The sequence below is a fragment of the Pseudophryne corroboree genome, chromosome 7 (assembly GCF_028390025.1).
Source record: "Pseudophryne corroboree isolate aPseCor3 chromosome 7, aPseCor3.hap2, whole genome shotgun sequence".
Taxonomy (NCBI): domain Eukaryota; kingdom Metazoa; phylum Chordata; class Amphibia; order Anura; family Myobatrachidae; genus Pseudophryne; species Pseudophryne corroboree.
In genome coordinates, this window is record NC_086450.1 from 335,848,150 (window position 1) to 335,854,686 (window position 6,537).

Below are 6,537 nucleotides of genomic sequence, written 5' to 3' on the forward strand. Positions count from 1 at the left end.
GAGACTACATCAGACTAGCGCAAACAGTGGATAGGGAAGAAAGGCTGGTGCAGATAGGATGGGCAGAAAATCTGGCACAGAAAAAGGATAGAGAGGCTGACGCAAATAGATAACAGGCAGAAAGGCTTGTGCAGTCAGGATCTGCTAGCGCAATCAGCAGATGTGCAGAAAGGCTGGCGCAGACATAATGGGTAGAAAGGTTGGAGCAGAAGAAGGAAAGAGACACAGATAATGGCTGGTGTAGGTATAATAGGCATAGAGGCTTGCTGAGAGGAAGGGAAGAGAGGCTGGCACAAACAGCAGATAGAAGAAAGGCTGGCGCAGGCAGGATGGGCAGAAAGGCAGGCACAGAGAAGGGAAAAAAGGATGGTGCAGACATAGGATGTGCAGAAAAGCTGGTGCAGAGCATGGAAAAAAGGTTGGTGCAGATAGGATGGGCAGAGCAGCTGAAATGAGGTCGGCACTGCTAGAAGATGGGTAGAAAGGCTGGCATAGAAATAGGAAGGGAAGAGAGGCTGGCACAGAGTAAAAAAGAAGGTTGGCATATGCGAGAAAAGGGCAGAGAATGGCTGACAGGCAGTAACAGAAAAAGTAGAATGATAAAAAAAAAAAGAGACAGGTGCAGTCAGCAAACTATGTGGTATCATGGCGTGGTACCTAGGACAGTTGTTTCAGCCACACTGGCCAAATATCATGACATGCACTATGTTGTACATATGTACACTGTCTTTATCGGTGAGTAAGGCGGAGCCACATAGATTCATATCTGTGGCACATGCACAGAGAGTGCGCAGTGCGCCTTCCATTGTAAAAAAAAGTGTTCCAAAATGACAGGGGGGAGCTTGCCCCGGTGAACGCACTTCCCACTGTGAGGGTGGTTAGAAAAATGTTATGTGTAGAAAAAGACGCTTCCCGGCAACTCTCATTAGCACAGGCAGATCAGCCGGGAAGATTCTTCTATCTGTCTTCCAGCCACCAGACATGCAATGCGATGTGTGGCCCAGAGAGCTAAAAAATAGGATTTTGGTTACCTACTGGTAAATCCTTTTCTCGTAGTCCGTAGAGGATGCTGGGGTCCACATTAGTACCATGGGGTATAGACGGGTCCACCAGGAGCCATTGGCACTTTAAAAGTTTAAGAGTGTGGGCTGGCTCCTCCCTCTATGCCCCTCCTACCAGACTCAGTCTAGAAACTGTGCCAGAGGAGACGGACATATTTGAGAGAAGGATTATACACAGATAGTGGCGAGATTCACACCACAGGGTGGACAGTGTGTCACGTCCCTGATACATTACATATCTATTTAATCCCAGTACGATTAATGGCTAACTGATACTGCATGTGCATGTGCCTCACCACCGTCTTTATTAAGACAGCGGTGGAGACAGCCCTGTGGGATCGGAGCGGTGTGCAGGAGGTCCGATCATAATGGTCCCATACAGCGGGGACGCCCGCTGAACTAAGTGTACAAAACACACATTCTACCAGTAACAAAAGTTATTTACAACAAGATAAGGAACTATAAGTATTCTGGGGTATAGTGTCATTTATTGATGCGGAGTGTGGCAATTTATAATAAAGCCTGTACAGCACCTAATACGAATGACCAGTAACATCAAATTAGATCTGTAGTTATACTACCTGTAAGAACAGGAATTTATGTGTTATGACAGGATTTTAATACCTACCGGTAAATCCTTTTCTCCTAGTCCGTAGCGGATGCTGGGGTCCACTTCAGTACCATGGGGTATAGACGGTTCCGCAGGAGCCATGGGCACTTTAAGACTTTTTCAGAGTGTGAACTGGCTCCTCCCTCTATGCCCCTCCTCCAGAACTCAGTATAGGAACTGTGCCCAGGGAGACGGACAATTCGAGAAAAGGATTTACTTTTAAGTTAATGGTGAGATTCATACCAGCTCACACTTCAACCATGCCGCAAAACATGGCATTCATCAAAACACATGCCAACAAGCATTAACATTACAGCAAACGTGCTGAAACAAATTTAACAAGTTAACAACTGCAGGTAAAGTACGCACTGGGTTGGGTGCCCAGCATCCTCTACGGACTAGGAGGTTAGGATTTACCAGTAGGTATTAAAATCCTGTTTTCTCATACGTCCTAGATGATGCTGGGGTCCACTTCAGTATCATGGGGTTATACCAAAGCTCCAGTACGGGCGGGAGAGTGCGGATGTTCCTGCAGTACCGATTGACCAAATTTCAGGTCATCAACGGCCAAGGTGTCAAACTTGTAAAACTTAGGAAACGTGTTTGTCCCTGACCAAGTAGCAGCTCGGCAAAGCTGTAATACCAAGACCCCCCGGGCAGCCGCCCAGGATGAGCCCACCTTTCTTGTAGAATGGGCATTCACCGAATCCGGCATCAGCAATCCTGCCGTGGAATGAGCGTGCTGAATCGTACCTCTGATCCAGCGCGCAATCGTCTGCTTAGAAGCAGGACACCCAATCTTGTTGGGAGCATACAGGACAAACAGTGCCTCTGTTTTCCGTATCCTAGCTGTTCTTGCAACATAAATTCTCAAAGCTCTGACCACATCCAGAGGCTTCGAACCAGCGAAGGTGTCAGTAGCCACTGGCACCACAATAGGTTGGTTTATATGGAAGGAAGAAACCACCTTTGGAAGAAATTGCTGACGGGTCCTTAGCTCAGCCCTATCCTAATGGAAGATTAAGTAAGGGCTCCTGTGAGACAAGGCCCCTAACTCAGACACCCTCCTTGCGGATGCCAAGGCCAACAGCATTACCACTTTCCAAGTGAGAATCTTCAATTCTACCTCCTGGAGAGGTTCGAACCAATCTGATTGCAGGAACTGCAACACCATGTTAAGATCCCACGAGGCCAAAGGAGGCACAAAAGGAGGTTGGATGTGCAGAACCCCTTTCACGAACGTCTGAACTTCTGGAAGGGAGGCCAATTGTTTCTGAAAGAAGACGGACAAAGCCGAAATCTGAACCTTGATTGAACCCAATCGTAGGCCAGCATCCACACCTGCCTGAAGAAAATGGAGAAAACGTCCTAACTCTCCGTTGGAGCCTTCTTGGTTTCACACCAAGACACATATTTCCTCCAAATACGTTGGTAATGTTTTGACGTTACTCCCTTCCTGGCCTGAATAAGAGTGGGAATGACTTCTTTGGGAATACCCTTTCGGGCTAGGATCCGGCGCTCAACAGCCATGCCGTCAAACGTAGCCGCGGTAAGTCTTGATACATGCACGGCCCCTGCTGCAGCAGGTCCTCACAGAGAGGAAGAGGCCGAGGATCTTCTATGAGCAACTCCTGAAGATCTGGATACCAAGCCCTCCTTGGCCAGTCTGGGACAATGAGGATCGCTCGAACCCCTGTTCTTCTTATGATTTTGAAAATGTTTGGTATCAAAGGAAGTGGAGGGAAGACATACACCGACCGAAATACCCACTGGGTCACTAGTGCATCCACTGCTATTGCTTGAGGGTCTCTCGACCTGGAACAATATCTCCGAAGCTTCTTGTTGAGACGAGATGCCATCATGTCTATTTGAGGAACTCCCCAAAGACCTCTGCGAAGACTTCTTGGTGGAGGCCCCACTCTCCTGGATGGAGATAGTGTCTGCTGAGGAAGTCTGCTTCCCAGTTGTCCACTCCCGGAATGAAAATTGCAGACAGAGCTCTTGTATGTCTTTCTGACCAGAGGAGGATCTTTGACACTTCTGCCACAGCCGCTCTGCTTTTCGTTCCGCCCTGACGGTTTATGTATGCTACTGCTGTTACATTGTCTGACTGGATCTGTATGGGTTGATCTTGAAGAAGATGCACCGCTTGTAGAAGGCCGTTGTAAATGGCTCTCAACTCCAGAACATTTATGTGAAGACAAGTCTCTTGACTTGACCATCTTCCTTGGAAGCTTTCCCCCTGTGTGACTGCACCCCAGCCTCGGAGACTTGCATCCGTGGTTACTAAGACCCAGTCCTGAATCCCGAACCTGCATCCCTCTAGGAGGTGAGAACTGTGTAGCCACCACAGGAGCGAAATTCTGGCTTTGGCTGACAGGATTATCCTCTGATGCATGTGTAGATGGGATCCAGACCACTTGTCCAATAGGTCCCACTGGAAAACTCTGGCATGGAATCGGCCAAACTGTATGGCCTCGTAGGCCGCTACCATCTTCCCCAACAATCGAATGCATTGATGAATCGACACCCTTGTTGGTTTCAGAATTTGTTTGACCATTCTCTGGATTTCCAGAGCCTTTTCTACTGGAAGAAATACCCTCTGTACTTCTGTGTCCAGTATCATCCCCAGAAAAGACAATCTTGTCGTCGGTTCCAACTGTGTCTTTGGAAAATTTATTATCCAACCGTGTTGTTGAAGGACTGTCAGGGAGAGAGCAATGCTCCGCACCAACATTTTCCTGGACCTCACTTTTATCAGGAAATCGTCCAGGTAAGGAATTATATTGACTCCTTGCTTTCGAAGGAGGACCATCATCTCCACCATCACCTTGGTGAAGACCCTCGGTGCCGCGGAGAGTCCGAACGGCAACGTCTGAAATTGGTAATGACAATCCTGCATCGCAAATCTCAGATAAGCTTGATGTGGAGGGTAGATAGGGACATGTAAGTAGGCATCCTTTATGTCCACCGAGACCATGAAGTCCCTTTCCTCCAGACTGGAAATCACTGCCCTCAGAGATTCCATCTTGAACTTGAACCTTTGCAGGTAGAGATTCAGTGTTTTTTCAGATTTAGAATCGGTCTGACCGAGCCGTCCGGCTTCGGAACTACAAAAAGGCTTGAATAAAACCCTTCTTGTTGTGACAAGGGAACCGGGACAATCACTTGATCCTGACCCAATTTTTGTATTGCTGCTGATACCACTTCCCTGTCTGGGATAGAAACTGGCAAGACCGATTTGAAAAATCGGCATGATGTGTCTTTTTAGCCGGCGCAGGAGCAGTAGGCAAAAATGGCGCAGCAACTAAGGCATCCAGCCCATCTCCAAACAAGGCCTCTCCTTTATACGGGAGAGCCTCCATATTCCTTTTGGAATCTGCGTCAGCATTCCATTGACGAATCCACAACGCCCTCTGTGCTGAGATCGCCATTGTAGCGGCTCTTGATTCCAAGAGACCAATATCTTTCATGGCTTCAAGCATGTACGCAGCAGCATCTTTGATATGACCTAGCGTTAGGAGTATCTCGTCTTTATCTATCGTGTCAATGTCTGATGACAAGTTTTCTGACCACTTTTCAATAGCACTACTTACCCACGCACAGGCAATGGTAGGCCTGAGTAGTGTCCCATTGGCCACATAGATAGATTTCAACGTAGTCTCTAACTTGCGGTCTGCCGGCTCCTTCAGTGAAGCAGTTCCCGGCGCAGGGAGAGTCACCTTTTTTGTTAACCGTGACAGGGCACTGTCTAGAATGGGGGGTGACTCCCACCTTTTCCTGTCTTCTGCAGGGAAAGGGTAAGCCGCCTGAATTCGTTTTGGAATCTGAAATTTCTTTTCAGGGTTAGTCCAGACTCCCTCAAAGAGACTGTTCAGCTCATGAGATGGAGGGAAAGTTACATTAATTTTCTTTTCTTTATTAAAATAAGCCTTCTCCTGTGGTAAAGGAGGGCGCTCCGTAACTTCTAACACCACCTTTATAGCAATAATCATGTATTGAATGTTTTTTGCTAATTTTGGATCTATTCCCCTGGAATCACTAGTGTCGACACATGAATCAGAGTCCGTGTCGGCATCAGTTTGTACAGTTTGTACTACTTGTGCAAATTACCTTTTTTGTGAACCAGAGGGGTCCCCTGCGGATGAAAGAGCAGAACTATTAAAAATCACATCTTCCAAAGATTTTCTCCAGTTTTCTGCATGAGATTCAGATTTATCCAATCTCTTACTGATATGATTCACACTATCACGTAATTCTTTCACCCATTCAGGCTCGAGGTGTGTCGGCAGCGCCACCACATTACAACTCTGTGTCCCTAAAATGGCTCCCTCAGGGGAAGAGCCCCCTGCCTCAGACATGTCACACACGTGCACAATCACACCACAGACACTCCGGGGCTTATTGGGGACAGACCCACAGTAAAATCTGTCAGAGGGACACAGAAATGGAATTGCCAGCTCACAACTCAGCGCCAATGAAAAAATCCCTGTGACATGTAAATTGTACACAGAGACCATTTGCGCTTTATAATGCCAAATACTATGATTGAGCAACAAATTTACACCCCCCCCCCACACATTTTACACCCTGATACTTGATTCAGAAGTGGAGAGGAGGATCAGCATTTCTTCCCCTGCAGCAGCTTGGAGAAAATGGCGCTAAGCAGTGTTCTGGCTGCCTGAGGAAGAAGCTCCGCCCCCTGTAATGGCGCGTTTCCCCTCAGAAATCATCACAAATTATTTATACTGGCGGGGGTGTAGGACTGTGCCAGAGCATCATATGTTACCTTTTGTCAGTAAGAGTAGGTTTCATGCTGCCCCGGGTGCCCCCCCCCCTGCGCCCTGCTGTGCACTGTGTTATGGA